This window comes from Salvelinus namaycush, chromosome 13, assembly GCF_016432855.1.
Source record: "Salvelinus namaycush isolate Seneca chromosome 13, SaNama_1.0, whole genome shotgun sequence".
NCBI classification, from domain to species: domain Eukaryota; kingdom Metazoa; phylum Chordata; class Actinopteri; order Salmoniformes; family Salmonidae; genus Salvelinus; species Salvelinus namaycush.
This window is the reverse complement of record NC_052319.1, coordinates 4,427,592-4,449,172: the sequence shown is the minus strand read 5'-3', so window position 1 is coordinate 4,449,172 and position 21,581 is coordinate 4,427,592.

Genomic DNA, 21,581 nt, shown 5'->3' with positions numbered 1-21,581 from the left:
AGCTTCATCATGGGTGACTAAAGTTGCAATATCAAAGCAGAGTTCATTTGAAGATATGCAATGCCAATGACTCTGAAATCAAAGTTACACTTGGTCTGTATTTTACAATGCAGCGTGAAGGTATAGCAGTGCACGACAACAGTAATATCAGTTACTGTGTTTTGCTGCGTTTCAGTTCAGAGTACAATAACCATATTCTAAGTGTTATTGTAGCTTTCTTCTGCATTCTTCTCCTCTATTAATACCCACAATGCATGGTTGATCACTAAACTAATTTTAAATAAGAGGTGCTAATGACTGTGAGACAGAAGGGGTTCTTGCATTCCAATCACTTCTCCGAACAGAATCACAACACCCTACTTGCTGCTAGCTTGACTCATCCAGAGGTCACATGACCCTCTCTCCCTCACTCCAACGACAAGAGTTTCTCGAATAAATCACTCGCGGTGACTTTTGTTTGTCTCTCCCTCCTCGTTTTTTTCTGTCTCTCCAAGGTTCTGCCTGGGCTTAATACATCATTCATTTGATTATGGAAAGCCATTAGTGTCAAGATTGGGGACTTGCGAATTCATTGTGGCTCCTCGCTTAGCATATAAATCAGAGTTATTTTTTCTGAGGTGGCGCTAAATATCGATGACAGCCCCTTGTTATGGGTGATGGACGAGGTTCATAATTAGATGGAGCTTTTGCTTTGGACTATTAATGAGGTTTGTGAATAAATCCACCCTCCACTCTAGCAGGCTGCTCTGAAATGTATTTGTGGACTCGTATCTTCCACGCAAGCGACCTGTGCAGCTCGAGTGATGGCTCTGCGGGGACGATGAATAATAATTTAGGATGCTCCCCTATTGTCTTCTAAACTAATTTGTCCTTTTTCTTTATTTACTTCACTTAAACCCTTTTGCTCTTTGGGGAGCATAGGTCAGTGGGCTGTCTTCTCCACTTCTTTCAAAGATGTTCCTGCTTCTTTAAGTTCCGCATCCTCAGACCGTATCCAGCTCTTCCTGGGTCTTCCCAGATCCTTTTCCCCTCTGGGTTCCAGGTTAAATCTTGTCTGGTCAAGTTTGTGAGTGGTTTCTTGAAGATGTGTCTGATCCATCCCCATTTCCTGCATTTTATTTAGTTTTACTTTAACTTACGATTTCATCCTTGATTCTCTTTAAGACTTGTTAAGGTATAGGGGAGGGTTTTTGCAGTATGATAGTATTTGTTTTTCCAATGAAAGCACATGAACTTCACAATCTGGGAGCCAGAACATTGCCCTGGTTGTACGTTAACGTTGCAGGTGCTAAACGTTTTGTTTTTTTGTATCCTATGCAAACACAAACAACATGCCATTTATTGGCTTAGAGATTGCTTTCTATGTTACAGTGTTAATTCTATCATTGTTTATCATTTTTACAAGGAAACATATTACAGATATAATGCTCTAATATTGCAAATAGTTTGTGTCTTCCATCAATGTAATTGTTTGCATAATTTCCAATCCCCTATATATATATTTGTTAAATTATTATTTTATTTTTTTATTATTTTCCCCTAACACTACCACCCCTTGCCTAATTGGAGTAAACTAATGGACAACAACACATAGGCTTCTACTTCCAGTTTAGACATACTATATACATTTTACGGGCATAGTATATTTTACAATAGTTATCTTTTGTTTGTTTTTAGTCCTATCCTTCAGCTACCCTCAACCTCTCCCTTCTACATTGCATTCAGAAAGTATTCAGACCCCTTGACTTTTTTCACATTTTGTTCCTTTACAGCCTTATTCAAAAATGTATTAAATAGTTTTTTCCCTTCACCAATCCACACACAATACCCCATAATGACAAAGCAAAAGCAAAAACATGTTTAGAATTTTTTGAAATGTATTAAAAATAAAAAACATGTCACATTTACATAAGTATTCAGACCCTTACTCATTACTTTGTTGAAGCACCTTTGGCAGCGATTACAGCCTAGAGTCTTCTTGGGTATGACACTATAAGCTTGGCAGACCTGTATTTGGAGAGTTTCTCCCATTCTTCTCTGCAGATCCTCTCAAGCTCTGTCAGGTTGGACGGGGAGCGTCGCTGCACAGCTATTTTCAGGTTCAAATTCAAGTCCGGGTTCTGGTTGGGCCTCTCAAGGACATTCAGAGACTTGTCCCGAAGCCATTCCTGCGTTGTCTTGGCTGTGTACTTCGAGTAATATTTTATTTCTTCATATGTCCTCTCTGGACTACACTTTAGACTTGCCCCCACTCCCCTAGTGTTTGTGCTGCCCACATTTTAGGTCGCAGTGTGGGGTTTGAAGAATAAAATATTTAGCCACCTCTTGCCTCTTGTCACGTGAGTTGGGGTGGGCATTCTATGTTTTGTTCTATGTTGTCTAGTTCTATGTGTTTGGCCGGGTGTTCTCAATCAGAGGCAGCTGTCTATCGTTGTCTCTGATTGAGAACCATACTTAGGTAGCCTTTTTCCACCTGTGTGTTGTGGGTAGTTGTTTTCTGTTTTGTGTTGCTGCACCTTACAGGACTATTTCGTTCACTCTCTTTGTTGTTTTTGTTATTTCAGTGTTCAGTTTATTTATTAAATTAACATGAACACTTACGACGCTGCGTTTTGGTCCACTCCTTCTTCCCAGGACGATCGTTACACCTCTCCATACTGTTTACTTATTAATGTGGCCCTAAAATGGCTCAGGGACTTGCACCAACTTGCACTTTGTATAGAGCGAGGAAGGATTCATGTTTTTTGAGAGAAATAAAATGGTCATACTTACCTAAAATCACAGATCAATACAGATGTAATTGCCACTGCCCATTGAACCCAACACAATCACTCATACAGTGCAGCATACAAGTACTCTCGCCAGTACAAGTGTGTTCACCAGCTTTGCACCTCAGCTTTCATCCTCTGATTTTTGATCTGCATCTGCTCCAGGATTTTCTCAAGGAGCCACTTTATCTAGTCCTTGGCATATATCCTAATCTGATTTTGGTACAGGTCATGTTGTTCTTCAGATTACGTCTCTGGTCAACACACACTATATAAAAGAAAATCTGTTTATTCGTCACATGCACAGGATACAGAAGGTGTAAACGGTACAGTAAAATGGTTACTTGCATAGTGGAGTCTTTTGTTTAGACATGCTAGCTAAACAATTAACCATAATCCCAACCCATACTACTAGCAATACAAACTGATTGTGATAGCTAGCCACCATACATGAATCTGCAGGTAGCTAAAGCTAACCAACTAGTTTCCATGTTAGCTAGCTAGCTAACATTAGCCTATAACTAGCAATGCAAATGGATTTCTGAGATCCAAATAATATTACTACATAGATCATACACATACTAGGTTCCATGTTAGCTAGCTAGCTAACAGTATGCTTTACTTGCAATGAAAATGACTTTCTGACTAAATTAGAAACGTATATCTGAAAATGTAGCTAGACTCTTACCCGTATACATGAATGAACGCTTCTCCCTCTTTGTGATGGATACCATGGTTGTCCTTATTTTGAAGATGTAATCCTGAGACAGCATTTTATACAACAGCCTTCTGTATTCTCCTTTCGACTCCCTCCGCATTTGTAATCATACTCTGCTTCCACCGGCCATTCCACTGATTTCAAAACTCTGTCAACTTCTTATGTGATAAGAACACTGTTGATTGCTATTTCTTCCCCATCACTGTCATCAGAAGACTCTACAATGTCTGGTTCAATGAAAACGTTTTTACCTAAATCAGGGATTTCCTCATCGTCTGATTCATTTTCAGACAGATGGCACGATCGTTCTCCAGAAAGTAGTCCATCACAACTTTTTCCCACTGATTTTTGTTGACAGTCCCTGTTAAATTCAGGGCAGCAATGTTGACAGCAGTAGCAACACCTTTTCAGTTCTCCATGATATCTTTCAAAAAAGCTGCGGTAGCAAGGACTATCTACACATACTGAATAGCTCATGTTATAGACAGAAGCATGCTACATTGCAGACCAATCCGAACTCATCTCTCAGCTTGTCCAGCCCATCCATTATCTCAGGCAATCATTTCTAGAGCGAAGGTTTCTTCATTTTTCCGTAGCTAAACCAAATAACCACATCATTTAACAATTTTTTTTGTATTTGCAGATGGCATTACAAGTTTGTTATGAAGGCACATGAAAGTTCACGTCTCAGACGGAACGAATTTTGATAATAAAAAAATATTTAAGTTCAAATGCCTCTCCTGTAAAGTACTAAATTGTGACATATGCCTAGCTTCTTGAAATGGGTCACACATCGTCAGAAAGGAACACATGTTGTTAGCTGAGGCATGAAGGTGTATCTCTTCACACACGGTTGATGGCAGTAACCAAACCAATCTGGCTCTATTTGCAGAAATTGAAGATGCAAGGGACAAGAGGTCCATACCAAGGTCCATACCATGTTCCTTTCTGGCAAGGCCCATGCCAAGGTTCTTTTTTTGACGCATGCAAGTATGCACACACTCACACACATATACAGACACACATACTGTTCATTCCAAATGGCTGGCAATCACTCAAGGCCAAACTTTCTGTCTTTCTTCGCCCGTTTTCTCTTTTGTCCTTACCTTTTCACCGCTCTCTTCAGCAACCTTTTCTTTAATAATATTCTGGGCTGTAAGCGGCCCGTCACTCAGTAATTATACAGGCTCAACTTGACCTTTGAAGGAATAACTCTGGGTTATCGGCACTTCCTGTTCTGGACTTTTATTAATGAACTCAAGCTGAGAACCTTTTCCTCCAATTTAAATGTCAACTGACATCACGAAACACAGGGGAAACACTTAATGCAGCACTTCTATCCAGCCAAATGTTCTCACAGGTAAATGTTCGAGATGCTATCTCCCCTACAAACAAGTTGTTTAACCTGTTTTGTTGTAACCTTATGTTTCTGATGTGAAATAGCTAGCTAGTTAGCTGTGCACTAGTAGCATTCAATCTGTGACGTCACACGAGTTGAAACCTAGAAGTAGTTGTTTCCCTTGCTCAGCAAGGGCAGTACATTTTGAGGCGCGACTGGTAATGCTACTGCATGGGAGTCATGTGTTGTGTTCAGAGGGTCCCTGGTTTGACCTCAGGGCAGTAAGAGGGATGTGGGAACTTTGTTTGTATTAGGTGCATGATGGGCTACTTGAGTTTTCTGTATTTCTAATTGCGTAACCTACATGCCATCAGGCCCACTAATATCTAGTCAGGTCATGTGGGGAAACTTCAGTGTGTTTGGGCTCTGAGTCTGTCCCCTCAAGTCAGTCCCGATTTGGCTGTATTAGCACAACATATATTAATTGGTAGTAATGCATAATGGCGAGGAAGAGGAAAGGGTCCCTCTGTCTCTGCCAAGCCTCAGCCTCAGGCAAACTCAAAAACATGTATTTTTGCAATTCAACAAAGCTCAAATTCGGTCTTTCTCATTGAGGCTTGAGTATCAGATGTGAAGCCTTTGGTCTTCATAAAACATTGGTGAACGATATCAACTGACTTAACTTAGAGCTAGGCATCCTGCCAGAGGGACACCTGTCGACAACTTCCGGTGAAATTGGAGGGCACGCAATTCAAATAAATAATCATTAAAATTATGGATATTAAACATTTAGGTACATACAAGTGTCTTATATCGGTTAAAAGCTTAAAGTCTTGTTCGTCTAACTGCATTGTCCGATTTACAATAGGCTTTACAGCAAAAGCATGCCATGCCATGTGATTGTTTGAGGACGGCGCCCCACATCAAAATATTTTTCAACCAGCACAGGCTTCATAAATTCACAAATAGCGATTAAATATTCACTTACTTTTTGAAAATCTTGCTCTGATTTGCAATCCAAAGGGTCCCAGCTACAACATGCATGGTCGTTTTGTTAGATAAAATCCTTCTTTATATCCCAAAAAGTCAGTTTAGTTGGCGCCGTCGATTTGAGAAATACATTCGTTCAACATGCAGAGAAAGGAATCCAAAAAGCTACTGCTTGTTAAAACAAATCAAATATGTTTCTACTTAATACTCAGGTACCCTAAATGTAATTAAACTATAATATTTCATACGGAAAGAAGTATGTTCAATAGGAAAGCAAAATTAGCAGGTGCGCGTCCTCTTCGTCGCTCGCGCACAGACTGATTTCCAACTCTGACTCCCAGTACTAACTCTCTAAATTCTCCCTTGCTTGGGAAGGAACAAGCCTGAAAACTTGAACAAAGACTGTTGACATCTCGTGGAAGCCATAGGAATTGCAATCTGGGAGCTGGATTTGGACATGCCCCTATACGTTCCATTGGAAGAGCATGGGCTCTCAAAAAACAAAAATTCCGTTGGGATTTCTTTGGATTTTCTCCTACCATATGTATTGTGTTATAGTCTCATACATTATTTGAACATTTGTACAAACTTCAAAGTGTTTTCTATTCAATGGAACCAATTATGTGCATATCCTGGCTTCTGGGCCTGAGTAACAGGCAGTTTACTTTGGGCACATCAGTCAGACAGGAAGTGGAGAAAAATAGACCCTGGCCTTTTGACCCCCTTCATCTTGTATCCGCACATCTCCATGTGATGTGGCAAGTCCACGAGCTAGATGCCTGTGTCCGAGAGATGTCGAAGACATATTCCTCGTTCGTCGTCTTTTCCCTGCTCCAGGGCAGCAGGCACCGGTGACAGATAAGAATGAGGCATAGGCTGCTTATTGAATAACGCAGCCATTGCTTGTGGCTAAGCACGCTTGTGATCTTTCAAATTAAATTGATGGATCATGACGGCATGTGGCAACTAGCGGCAAGGCTGCTATTGACAGAGCCGACGTTGGATTTAACAAATGTCAGGATCTGCTGTCAGGATTAACCCTCCCCCTGCTTTACCACCATATGTAAAAAGGCAGGGATTCAGTGCAGAAATAACCTATTATTTTATTGCCTGCATTTGATCCTTCTTCTTTCTGGGGGAGAAGAAGTTGAAACAACATATACCTGTCCATGCATTTCATAGATCAAGGAATGAAGGACATTCCAGAATGCAGATTGGACAGATGGACTTTGAGAATAAAGAGTGTGATACCTGCAATACTTAGTGTGGTACTGAATATGCTCTGAAGAATAAGAAAAATGGATAAGAATAAGAACAATCTGTCTAATGAGACGCAGAGACCTTCTTCGTGAACCACAGACACAAGTCTAGAGATCAATTAACTGTCATTAACAAATTATCCTCTTATTAACCCACTGTTGAGCACTTATAAAGATTGCTACTTTTGATGAGACTTGACACATAACCTTTGAGTGTTCGTGTTTGAAAACTGTTTTGGAATCTGCTTTAACAATTTTTAAGCAATACACTAAATGCTTTGCTTTGTTATAAAAATCCTATGGAGTGAACTTTATGTTGAAGAACATATGAAAATTAAGCTTTTTCTAATACCACAGATATCGAGCACATACTTTTACTAATTCATACAGTTTGTTTTTATATCATTAATCAAATACTGCAGATAATATCTAATATTAACAAATTGCCCTGCTGGCTTTGATGAATATCACCTACTAATATTGCAATTAACAGATAATGAAGTCAGGGAGAGAGGCCTAATCTAATTAAATCCATTGTTTTTCATCTGTATTACGAAAGATTTATGTCTCTATAATACAGTACAAATAAGGAATTATTGAACGATGGAACTTTAAAATAAGATAATGGAGACAGAACTGTCACTAGGCGCTCGTGACAATAGAAATATAATTATTAGAATGTGAATACCCAATTCAGGTCAATATGCCATGATGGGTGAACCAGCAGCCGGAAATGAAAAAGGGAATTATATTTCTATGGTTTTGACCATTATTCCTTTAATATGCTCTTTACATGTACCATAGAGCAATGGATATTACATAGACTCTTTCTAAAAGATATACTGCAAGTACAGTACTGTTCAATGACTCCATGCATTTCTCTCATTGACCTCTAGGGGGCTGCAGACCTCAGGCTGAGAACCAATGACCCAGAGGTTCTTTCCACAATCTATTCCTTGAAGGATGTGTCAAGTGTGTGCAAGTTATTTTCAATTACGGCATTTGGTTAGATACAAAGGTAACAGCTATTTCCGAGGCTATATCATCATGTCCCTATTTATATCACACACACACACAGTCCTTCCTGTCACTGTACATCTTTATTCTTTCATTACAGACACTATGGGGAATAAACAAAGTTCAAGTATAATACTATGTGAATTGCTTACCAATACCAACAGTACATCTTGATCCACTCTTTTCTGGCAAAGTGCAGCCGGTACTTTGTAAATGGATATTTAAGTAGTCCAATTCCCAACCCTAATGAAGATGGTTTGGCACAAGCTCCCTTTTAGCATCAATTGAAAGAGGCGGGGTGCAGCCTTTGCTAGGACAACAGGCCTGGAAGGAAACGAGCACCGGCGCACGTCTTCCTACTGCCTCAACACGATTAAAGGGAATGAAAAATCCATGGGCCCTCGTTAGATTGATTTACAGGTGGCTAATGAGCAGATATTTAAAACTCGTCTCTCGTTTTCCCTCTCTGGACAGCCTCCAGGAGAGACATAGAGACGTGGGGAGCCCACCGGGATGCTCCCGCCATGGCTAGTGCCAAGAGCACTCAGTATCTGCGGCAGTATGGCAGTGAGGAGGATTTATAAACATGGCACAATAAGGATGGCCACATGAAAGAACACAAACGTTTACTAGATGATAACTACATTACTTACGATAGAATTCTGTAGTCAACTGTAGTATACTGGAGAATACTATACTACACACTGTACAGTGCCTTGCAAAAGTATTCATCCCCCTTGGCGTTTTTTCCTATTTTGTGGTCTTCTTAAAATGAAACTAGTTTTTGTCAGTATGTGGAGCAACACATGGAGGAATTTAGAAGGGAGGAACTCCCTTAAACTTTTATTCCGTAGGCTGGGATCTGCACTACGCAGCTGTTGAAAGAACACATTTTTTACTGGCTGTCCACTGGTCGCAAAAACAATGATTTGATAGGCATCTTAAACTTCTTCAATTTAACCATTTCTGGGTTAAAATTAGGGCCGTCACCGACCCCAAAAAAATCGTGGTCGACCAAGGGTCATCTGTTCTTTCGACCAATCGATTGTTCAAACAAGTATTTCTCCATATAGACACACCCTATGTGTTTTTAATCAACTCAACATTCCGTTAGGATGGAATGGAAAATATGGCGCTGTACAATGTGACAGGCTAGAGGATTGGAGGATTCTAAATGCCTTGAGCCTGTCTGATGCTTTAGGCACACAGTTTGATGAAATAATTAAGACAGACAAATGACAAGAGAGAGTCAGACCCGAATTGATTTGATTGTGCCAGGCTCTGAAATGACAGCGAGTGACTGTGTGACTAGCACATTTTGTCTCTCTCGCCTCCCTGCTGCAGTAACCACCACAAAACATCAACAGTGTTTATCGCAACGTCCGTGTTGCTGAAGCTGCAGCATAATAATTACAGCCATTTCTGACTGAAAAGTTATGTTACCAAAATCCCTGATATGTTTAGGAAATCCCATCCCTATTCCCTCAAGCCTTGCTCTCTTTACGTGACACAAGTATGCATCGCATAATCACATCAATAAATTGGTTATTACAAACTCAGAACACCATAACACATGAGAGCAAAATGGAAAAAAGGGTGTGACAAATAAACTTGAAACGGGGGAATGTTTACTGGTTGCTCAGGAGGTAAGGTGGAAGTCAGATGCATGGAATACATTTGACTAGTTGTGGAAAATACTGAAGATCGGGAAAAACGTGTGACAAACAGGTGCTTTTAGATTACTATAGATTACTATAATTTTTCTGACTGTTTGGAACAATGCAAATAACACGAAATAAATTACAAGCATGCCAGAGAGTCTTGTGACATTTTTTTGTCAAGCCTTTATTACAGCAAAGACTAAAAACAGTCACATTCATTGGTGAATGCAATTTCCGAAATGGAACCGTATATTTATTGTTTAAGCTAATAATTCAAGGCTCAATTTATTTTATTTGAAAACTAAAATGCTTGATTGCACTTCAAATTATAAATTACTTGTATGCTGTGTGATGACATGAACAAATGAATGTTTGATTGATGCAGTAGCCTATATAAGTATTGAAATATAGGCCTAAGTAATTATGGTATTAAGACTAAACAGGATGTGCTCTTAGGCCTGAAGCTCGGTGGTGGTTATACAAGCTATACAAAGATTCCCCCCAATGTATTTATTTATATATATACAGTGGGGAGAACAAGTATTTGATACACTGCCGATTTTGCAGGTTTTCCTACTTACAAAGCATGTAGAGGTCTGTAATTTTTCTCATAGGTACACTTCAACTGTGAGGAATCTAAAACAAAAATCCAGAAAATCACATTGTATGATTTTTAAGTAATTCATTTGCATTTTATTGCATGACATAAGTATTTGATCACCTACCAACCAGTAAGAATCCGGCTCTCACAGACCTGTTCGTTTTTCTTTAAGAAGCCCTCCTGTTCTCCACTCATTACCTGTATTAACTGCACCTGTTTGAACTCGTTACCTGTATAAAAGACACCTGTCCACACACTCAATCAAACAGACTCCAACCTCTCCACAATGGCCAAGACCAGAGAGCTGTGTAAGGACATCAGGGGTAAAAATGGTAGACCTGCACAAGGCTGGGATGGGCTACAGGACAATAGGCAAGCAGCTTGGTGAGAAGGCAACAACTGTTGGCGCAATTATTAGAAAATGGAAGAAGTTCAAGATGACGGTCAATCACCCTCGGTCTGGGGCTCCATGCAAGATCTCACCTCGTGGGGCATCAATGATCATGAGGAAGGTGAGGGATCAGCCCAGAACTACACGGCAGGATCTGGTCAATGACCTGAAGAGAGCTGGGACCACAGTCTCAAAGAAAACCATTTGTAACACACTACGCCGTCATGGATTAAAATCCTGCAGCGCACGCAAGGTCCCCCTGCTCAAGCTAGCGCATGTCCAGGCTTTTTGGTCTAAACTCCACTCGCCGTGTTTGGAGGAAGAAGAAGGATGAGTACAACCCCAAGAACACCATCCCAACCGTGAAGCATGGAGGTGGAAACATCATTCTTTGGGGATGCTTTTCTGCAAAGGGGACAGGACGACTGCACCGTATTGAAGGGAGGACTGATGGGGCCATGTATCGCGAGATCTTGGCCAACAACCTCCTTCCCTCAGTAAGAGCACTGAAGATGGGTCATGGCTGGGTCTTCCAGCATGACAACGACCCGAAACACACAGCCAGGGCAACTAAGGAGTGGCTCCGTAAGAAGCATCAAGGTCCTGGAGTCCTGGTCTCCAGACCTGAACCCAATAGAAAATCTTTGGAGGGAGCTGAAAGTCCGTATTGCTCAGCGACAGCCCCGAAACCTGAAGGATCTGGAGAAGGTCTGTATGGAGGAGTGGGCCAAAATCCCTGCTGCAGTGTGTGCAAACCTGGTCAAGAACTACAGGAAACGTATGATCTCTGTAATTGCAAACAAAGGTTTCTGTACCAAATATTAAGTTCTGCTTTTCTGATGTATCAAATACTTATGTCATGCAATAAAATGCAAATTAATTACTTAAAAATCATACAATGTGATTTTCTGGATTTTTGTTTTAGATTCCGTCTCTCACAGTTGAAGTGTACCTATGATAAGAATTACAGACCTCTACATGCTTTGTAAGTAGGAAAACCTGCAAAATCGGCAGTGTATCAAATACTTGTTCTCCCCACTGTATATAACTTTTTTTGTAATAGTATATGGGATGGATTTTAAGAAATTTGGCTCAATTAATTTGATTAATATTATGGTGTTTCTATTCAGAGAAAAACTAAACCCTCAGGGTTTCCGTTAGGATGGAATGGAAAATATGGAGCTGTACAATGTGACAGGCTAGAGGATTGGAGGATTCTAAATTGTTTGCCTTCATTAGACAACTTTGTTCCAATATTTCTGTGATCAGTGATATTTATTTCCATAGTAATTCGTTATGGATCCATATCAACATCTGCATTTTGAAAGAGTTTTGTTTATCATTATTTTATTAACAAAATGTGTTTATTTGTTTATTAGGCTAATGTGCAGTCTACAATACATACTGTAGTAAACATGGGAAAGTGCCTAATTCCTTATATAAAGGAGAGCAGGCCATGTTTGTACTACAGAATGCAGGGCACGCGGGAGACCGGTGTTATTTCATAGTTGTGATGTCTTCACTATTATTCTACAATGTAGAAAATAGTAAAAATAAAGAAAAATCCTGGAATGAGTAGGTGTGTCCACAATTTTGACAGGCACTTGCTTAATTAATTTGAATAATATTATGGTGTTTCGAAAATCTCTCTGGGTGTCTGTTACAATGGAACGGAAAATATGGGGTTGTACAAAGTGACGGTCAGCAGTACAGTACTGGGCTATTTAGCAAAATAATCCCTGTGTCGTGCAGACAGGAGACCGGGGTTCAATCCCCCAATGGGGAGGAAGGAGTAGGCTGTCCTTGTAAATAAGAATTTGTTCTTAACTGATTTCATAGTTGTGATGTCTTCAATATCATTCTACAATGTAGAAAATAGTACAAATATTTTTTAAATCCTGGAATGAGTAGGTGTGTCCAAACTTTTGACTGGTACTTGCTTAATTAATTTGAAAAATATTATGGTGTTTCTATTCCATGAAAAACGAAACCCGGGTTTCCGTTAAGATGGAATGGAAAATATGGCGCTGTACAATGTGACGATCCGGAGTAGGCTACAGGATTGGAGGATTCTAAATTGTTTGCCTTCATTAGACAACTTTGTTCCAATATTTCTGAAAATCAGTGATATTTATTCCCATAGTAATTCATTATGGATCCATAACTAAATCAACGTCTGCATTTTGAAACAGTATTTTTTTATCATTATTTTATTAACCAAACGGTTAATAACGGTCGGCAGTATAGTACTGGGTTATTTAGCTAAAGAATCCACGCAGGGCACGAGAAAGGAGTAGGCTGTCCTTGTAAATAAGAATTTGTTCTTAACTGACTTGCCTAGTTAAATAAAGGTTACACTAAGAGCATAACATTTCTGCACCCTAATTTTCTAATTCTTGTCTTACCAATACCCAAATGGAGATGAAGTGAAAATAACAATCTCATTGATTTATCAAGACCAATCCCAATGCTTGCCTCAAAGCAGCGCAAACCGGTGCTAAAATAGTTGTAGGCTTTTGCTTCTAACTTGTATATTCTCTGAAAATAGATAAGATCTACACCATTTTTAACAGCACGTTACTCAACACTAGTGAGACTCATTTTGTCTATGGTAGGCCTACGTATATCAAAATAAAGAAAAATCAATGACGTGACTCTCCGCCAATATTTACATTTAGAGGATTGGGGGACTCAACATTTATATCTAAGGGGCATTTTTACATTAGGATCTGTGAGAATATCTAAGGGACTTTTATATAATTATAAATTAATTAATAATAGTAATCACTTTGTTTAAAAAGTAACAATATTTGGGAGATTTTGTTTATTTAACCTAGAGTGAGCAAGGAAAAAGGCAATTCTTGAACATGGGGTGAGACATTTTCACTAATTTGTAAATAAAGCCAGTTTGTTATTTGGAATTATTTATTTCTGGAGAAACCTAACTTGATTATTTAGCAGACATCACTTGCTGATATTCCTGAAGATGATGAGCGATCGGCAAAGGCAATCTGTAATCTGCTGGGATCACCGCACGACATCAACATCACTCTTGCTAGTCATAAGACAGTTGAAGAAACTTGCGTGGACTTATGGAAAGGCTCGGTAAGAAATGTTATAAACTCAGCAAAAAATGAAACGTCCTCTCACTGTCAACTGTGTTTATTTTCAGCAAACTTAACATGTGTAAATATTTGTGTGAACATAACAAGATTCAACAACTGAGACATAAACTGAACAAGCTTTTATATAATTCTAAATTAATGAATAATAATAATCGCTTTGTTTAAAAAGTAACAATTTTTGGAGATTTTGTTTAAGCTAGAGTATGCGAGAACAAGGCAATTCTTGAACATGGGTTGAGACAATCTCACAAATTTTTAAATAAAGCCAGTTTGTTATTTAGAATTATTTAGCAGACATCACTTGCTTATATTCAGTCAACACATACGTATCTTAAGAATATCATGGATATTTTAACATTTTCATTTCATCATGCTTGTCTCAGAGCAGTGCAAAACGGTGCTGAAATAGCCTTCCCGCTGTGGACATCTATGTATTCTGTGCCCACTCGTGGTATCTCTCTTCGTTTTTTTATTTATTTTATTTAACCTTTATTTAACTAGGCAAGTCAGTTAAGAACAAATTCACAATGACAGCCTACCAAAAGGCAAAAGGTCTCCTGCGGGGACGGGGGCCTGGGATTAAAATAAATAAATACAGGACAAAACACACATTACAACAAGAGAGACCTAAGACAACAACAAAGCAAGATTACATATCTTTGGAATAGCAGAACAGCATAATGGTCCGGGCGGCCCTTGCTGTGCCTGGTGAGCAGTTGGTCAAGTTCTGTTGTCAGAAGAGGAATGGAAATGTCAGGGTGAACCGATGCCCTTACGAACCTGCCACGTATGTTGACTCTGCCTGTCGGAGGTGGAGTTCCAGAGCTCACAGGTGTGCCTGGCATGGATTGTGAGTATTGTCCTGCTAAAAGGAAACATTTGCATGATGGGCTACATTCTTTATTGTAACCACAATGTCACACATCATTTGTATCTACCTTTCCATTTACTTTTAGAGTTTGGGATTTACAAATGTGCGCTTTTAATTATTAGTTACATTGTTTAAGTTCGAACATGCAGACTTTTTTTCATTAAATGATTCTTTTAATGTGGGATGCTACATTTTTGACCAGTTGCAAATGTAAGTAGGCCTAATTAAAAAATCCTACTTCTATTAGGCTGAGCAGCCTATCTCAGCCAGTTAAATTATTTTATATAGATCTAGGTTCCGAAGAAATAGACTCCAATTAAGCCCTCTTGTTGTTTGTAAAGTCAAATTAAAATGAATTGCTTGACTGGTGTAGGTTTTCTCCATCTGTTGGTGTGCAACACTTGCATAACAAGTTTGCTATATTTTCAGCATCAGCCACTGTTCACCTCCTATTGATTGCACTGTGGTTGCCGCTGCGGTTACCCCTGCCAAACCTAGATGATGCTGGGCTAATTGTGCGCCGCCCTATGGCACTCCCAATCACGGTCAGATGTGATACAGCCTGAATTCAAACCAGGGACTGTAGTGAAGACTCTTGCACCGAGATGCAGTGCCTTAGTCTGCTGTGCCACTCGGGAGCCATGACCAATATACAGTATATATATATATATATATATATATATATATATATATATATATATATATATATATACACAGTTGAAGTCCGAAGTTTACATACACTTAGGTTGGAGTCATTAAAACTTGTTTTTCAACCACTCCACAAATTTCTTGTTAACAAACTATAGTTTAGGCAAGTCGGTTAGGACATCTAATTTGTGTATGACACAAGTAATTTTAAAAACAATTGTTTACAGAAAGATTATTTCACTTATAATTCACTGTATCACAATTCCAGTGTGTCAGAAGTTTACATACATAAGTTGACTGTGCTTTTAAACAGCTTGGAAAATTCCAGAAAATGATGTCATGACTTTAGAAGGTTCTGATAAGCTAATTGACATCATTTGAGTCAATTGGAGGTGTACCTGTGGATGCATTTCAAGGCCTACCTTCAAACACAGTGCCTCTTTGCTTGAAATCATGGGAAAATCTAAAGAAATCAGCCAAGACCTCAGAAAAGAAAGTGTAGACCTCCACATGTCTGGATCATCCTTGGGAGCAATTTCCAAATGCCCGAAGGTACTACGTTCATCTGTACAAACAATAGTACGCTAGTATGAACAGCATGGAACCACACAGCCGTCATACCACTCAGGAAGGAGACGCGTTCTGTCTCCTAGAGAGGTGTGTACTTTGGTGCGAGAAGTGCAAACCAATTCCAGAACAACAACAAAGGACCTTGTGAAGATGCTGGAGGAAACAGGTACAAAAGTATCTAGATCCACAGTAAAACAAGTCCTATATTGTCATAACCTGAAAGGCCGCTCAGCAAGGAAGAAGCCACTGCTCCAAAACTGCCATAAAAAAGCCAGACTACGGTTTGCAACTGCACATGAGGACAAAGATCGTACTTTTTGGAGAAATGTCCTCTGGTCTGATGAAACAACAATAAAACTGTTTGGCACTATTGACCATCGTTATGTTTGGAGGAAAAAGGGGGAGGCTTGCAAGCCGAAGAACACCATCCCAACCGTGAAGCACAGGGGTGGTAGCATCATGTTGTGGGGAGGGTTTGCTGCAGGAGGGTCTGGCGCACTTCACAAAATAGATGGCATCATGAGGGAGTAAAATTATGTGGATATATTGAAGCAACATCTCAAGACATCAGTCAGGAAGTTAAAGCTTGGTCGCAAATGGGTCTTCCAACTGGACAATGACCCCAAGCATACTTCCAAAGTTGACAAAATGGCTTAAGGACAACAAAGTAAAGGTATTGGAGTGGCCATCACAAAGCCCTGACCTCAATCCCAAAGAAAATGTGTGGGCAGAACTGAAAAAGCGTGTGCGAGCAAGGAGGCCTACAAACCTACACCAGCTCTGTCAGGAGGAATGGGCCAACATTCATCCAACGTATTGTGGGAAGCTTGTCGAAGGCTACCCAAAACATTTGACCCAAGTTAAACCATTTAAAGGCAATGCTACCAAATACTAATTGAGTGTATGTAAACTTCTGACCCACTGGGAATGTGATGAAAGAAATAAAAGCTGAAATAAATCATTCTCTCTACTACTATTCTGACATTTCACATTCTTAAAATAAAGTGGTGATCCTAACTGACCTAAGACAGGGATTTTTTACGAGGATTAAATGTCAAGAATTGTGAAAAACTGAGTTTAAATGTACTTGACTAAGGTGTATGTAAACTTCCGACTTCAACTGTATTGTGGTTAGTGATAGGTTAAGACAGTTGAATTTTAAATCAGGCTTAAGATTGAGTGAACTGCTAATATCATTAAGGAACATAAATGTCCCCAGATTTTACCTTTAGCTCAATTCAGGTAAACATTATTTGCCTGTTGTTCATATTGCTTCTGTTAGTGTGCGTGTGTAGTGTGTGTGGGCTTGTAAATTGCTTATATGTGCTTGTCTGTTCAGAATACTCCATATTGTTACGGCACTGATACTGTTCCATCTCTGTAATAATATAGGAGATCAAGGAATGCAGAACTTCAGACAGCAAAGAAGAGAAGGGAGCACACAGGACAGAGAACACAGGACAACATAGAGAGAGGGGAGGCCCACACAAGACAAACATGTATCATATTCCTCTCAAGCCATAGGAAGTAGTTCTTGCTAAACCTCTCAAAAAAAGAAAGATGCCACTTCTGACATGTCCTGAGTGTATAAACTGTTAAGACCCTGATGCAATATACAGTGTCTTCATACTCCTTGACTTATTCCACATCTTGTTGTGTTACAGCCTGAATTCAAAATGGATGAAATTGTTTCTTTCTCATCCATCTACACACAATACCCCATAATGACAAAGTGAAAACATATTTTAAGAAATTTTAGCAACATATTTTGGAAAATGAAAGACTGAAATATCTCATTTACATAAGTATTCGCACCCCTGAGTCAATACTTTGTAGAAGCACCCTTGGCAGCGATTACAGCTGTTGAGTCTTTCTGGGTAAGTCTCTAAGAGCTTTCCACACCTGCATTGTGCAACATTTGCCCATTTATTATTTAAATAATTATTCAAGCTCTGTCAAATTGGTTGCTTATCATTGCTAGACAACCATTTTCAGATCTTACCATAGATTTTTAAGAAGATTTAAGTCAAAACTGTAACTCGGACATTATTTACTGGGTATATTAATTCATCCTGTTAGCAACTGCAGTTTTGAGAGCTCTTTCAGTTTATTAAGATGTCTACATACCTGGTTTAGGAGCCCAATGACCCAAAATAGAATGCATCATGACAATTGACATAGATATAGAGTGCATTCGGAAAGTATTCAGACCCCTTCTCCAAATGTTGTTACGTTACAGCCTTACTCCAAAATGTATTAAAAAATTATTTTTTTTAAATCCTCATTAACCTACACACAATACCCCATAACAAAAAAGTGAAAACAGGTTTTAAGAATGTTTGCAAATGTATAAAAAAATTAAAAAACTACCTTATTTACATAAGTATTCAGACCCGAGACTCAAATTGAGCTCAGGTGCATCCTGTTTCCATAGATCATCCTTGATGTTTCTACAACCTGATTGAAGTCCATCTGTGGTAAATTCAATTGATTGGACTTGATTTGGAAAGCCACACACCTGTCTATATAAGGTCCCACATGTCAGAGCAAAAACCAAGCCATGATTTCGAAGGAATTGCACGTATAGCTCCGAGACAGGATTGTGTCGAGGAAAAGATCTGGGGAAGGGTACCAAAAAATGTCTGCAGCATTTGTATTTAATATGGATCCCCATTAGCTGCTGCCAAGGCTACTCTTCCTGAGGTCTGGCAAAATTAACGCAATTTTAAAAACATTACAATACATTCATTACAGAATTCACAACACTGAGTGTGTGCCCTCAGGCCCATACTGCACTAAAAGATATCTACAATGCAAAATCCATGTGTACATGTGTATAGTGCGTATGTTATCATGTGTTTGTGCCAAAATGTGGTATTTACAGTCCCCGCTGTCCATAAGGTGTATTTGTACCTGCTTTTTAAATCTGATTCTACTACTTTCATCAGTTACCTGATGTAGATTTTGCCATATCTTTTGCCTCATCCCTCTCTCAACCATACAATTTTTCAATTACTCATCATTCCAAGGGGATTTAACAGTTTTTACAGTAATTTTTCTAATGGGTGTGTGCTTATTAGTAACTGGAATAAGCAATTTCATAAATGTGTCAAGTGCAGTGTCTGGTTGCTCCTCATTACACACCACAGACCAGCAAATGTTCTTTCCATCATCAACATATGAATCACTACAAAACTTCTTGTATGACCTCTTATACACTATATTAGGCCCAGCCTTCAGAACTTTGGTTTGCCTAGATATGGCTATTATATTGTGATCACTACACTACATCCTATGGATTTGGATACTGCTTTAAAGCAAATTTCTGCAGCATTAGTAAAGATGTGATAAATACATGTTGATGATTTCATTCCTGTGCTGTTTGTAAATACTCTGGTAGCTTGACTGACAACCATACCCAGGTTGCAGGCATTGGTTTGAAGTTTTTCTTGAGTGGGCCGCTTGACGAAAGCCAGTAAATATTTAAATCACCCAGAAAATATACTTCTCTGTTGATATCACATGCATTTCACACATATTACCTACAGTCGTGGCCAAAAGTTTTGAGAATGACACAAATATAAACTTTCACAAAGTCTGCTGCCTCAGTTTGTATGATGGCAATTTGTATACACTCCAGAATGTTATGAAGAGTGACCAGATGAATTGCAATTAATTGCAAAGTCCCTCTGCCATGCAAATGAACTGAATCCCCCAAAAACATTTCCACTGCATTTCAGCCCTGCCACAAAAGGACCAGCTGACATATCTGTCATGGCTGTTGAATGAAGTGGACCAAGGTGCAGCGTGGTGAGCGTACATTTTCTTTTTATTAGAAATGACGCCGACAAAACAATAAACAATACAAACCGTGAAGCTTAAGGCTATGTGCCACAAACAAAGTCAACTTCCCACCAAGACAGGTGGGAAAAAGGGCTACCTAAGTATGGTTCTCAGAGACAACGATAGACAGCTGGCCCTGATTGAGAACCCTATCTGGCCAAAACATAGAAATACAAAAAATAGAACGAAAGAACATAGAATACCCACCCCAAATCACAACCTGACCCAACCAAATAGAGACATAAAAAGGATCTCTAAGGTCAGGGCGTGACAATATCAGTGATTCTCTCATTAATACAGGTGTGAGTGTTGACGAGGACAAGGCTGGAGATCACTCTGTCATGCTGATTGAGTTCGAATAACAGACTGACTGGAAGCTTCAAAAGGAGGGTGGTGCTTGGAATCATAGTTCTTCCTCTGTCAATCATGGTTAACTGCAAGGAAACACGTGCTGTCATCATTGCTTTGCACAAAAAGGGCTACACAGGCACGGATATTGCTGCCAGTAAGATTGCACCTAAATCAACCATTTATCGGATCATCAAGAACTTCAAGGAGAGCGGTTCAATTGTTGTGAAGAAGGCTTCAGGGCGCCCAAGAAAGTCCAGCAAGCGCCAGGACCGTCTCCTAAAGTTCATTCAGCTGCGGGATCGGGGCACCACCAGTACAGAGCTTGCTCAGGAATGGCAGCAGGCAGGTGTGAGTGCATCTGCACGCACAGTGAGGCGAAGACTTTTGGAGGATGGTCTGGTGTCAAGAAGGGCAGCAAAGAAGCCACTTCTCTCCAGGAAAAACATCAGGGACAGACTGATATTCTGCCAAAGGTACAGGGATTGGACTGCTGAGGACTGGGGTAAAGTCATTTTCTCTGATGAATCCCCTTTCCGATTGTTTGGAGCACCCGGAAAAAAGCTTGTCCGGAGAAGACAAGGTGAGCGCTACCATCAGTCCTGTGTCATGCCAACAGTAAAGCATCCTGAGACCATTCATGTGTGGGGTTGCTTCCCAGCCAAGGGAGTGGCCTCACTCACAATTTTGCCTAAGAACACAGCCATGAATAAAGAATGGTACCAACACATCCTCAGAGAGCAACTTCTCCCAACCATCCAGGAACAGTTTGGTGACGAACAATGCCTTTTCCAGCATGATGGAGCACCTTGCCATAAGGCAAAAGTGATAACTAAGTGGCTCGGGGAACAAAACATTGATATTTTGGGTCCATGGCCAGGAAACTCCCCAGACCTTAATCCCATTGAGAACTTGTGGTCAATCCTCAAGAGGCAGGTGGACAAACAAAACCCACAAATTCTGACAAACTCCAAGCATTGATTATGCAAGAATGGGCTACCATCAGTCAGGATGTGGCCCAGAAGTTAATTGACAGCATGCCAGGGCGGATTGCAGAGGTCTTGAAAAAGAAGGGTCAACACTGCAAATATTGACTCTTTGCATCAACTTCATGTAATTGTCAATAAAAGCCTTTGACACTTATGAAATGCTTGTAATTATACTTCAGTTTTCCATAGTAACATCTGATAAAAATATCTAAAGACACTGATGCAGAAAACTTTGTGGAAATTAATATTTGTCATTCTCAAAACTTTTGGCCACGACTGTGCTGACTGTTAGCACTTGGTGGTCTATAGAAGCTTCCCACAAGAATGTGCTTTAGGTAAGGCAGATGAACTTGTTGCCATATTACTTCAACAGTATTTAACATTCGATCTTCTCTGAGCTTTACAGAAATGTGGTTCTTTATATAGCTGTAGGATTAACAAAG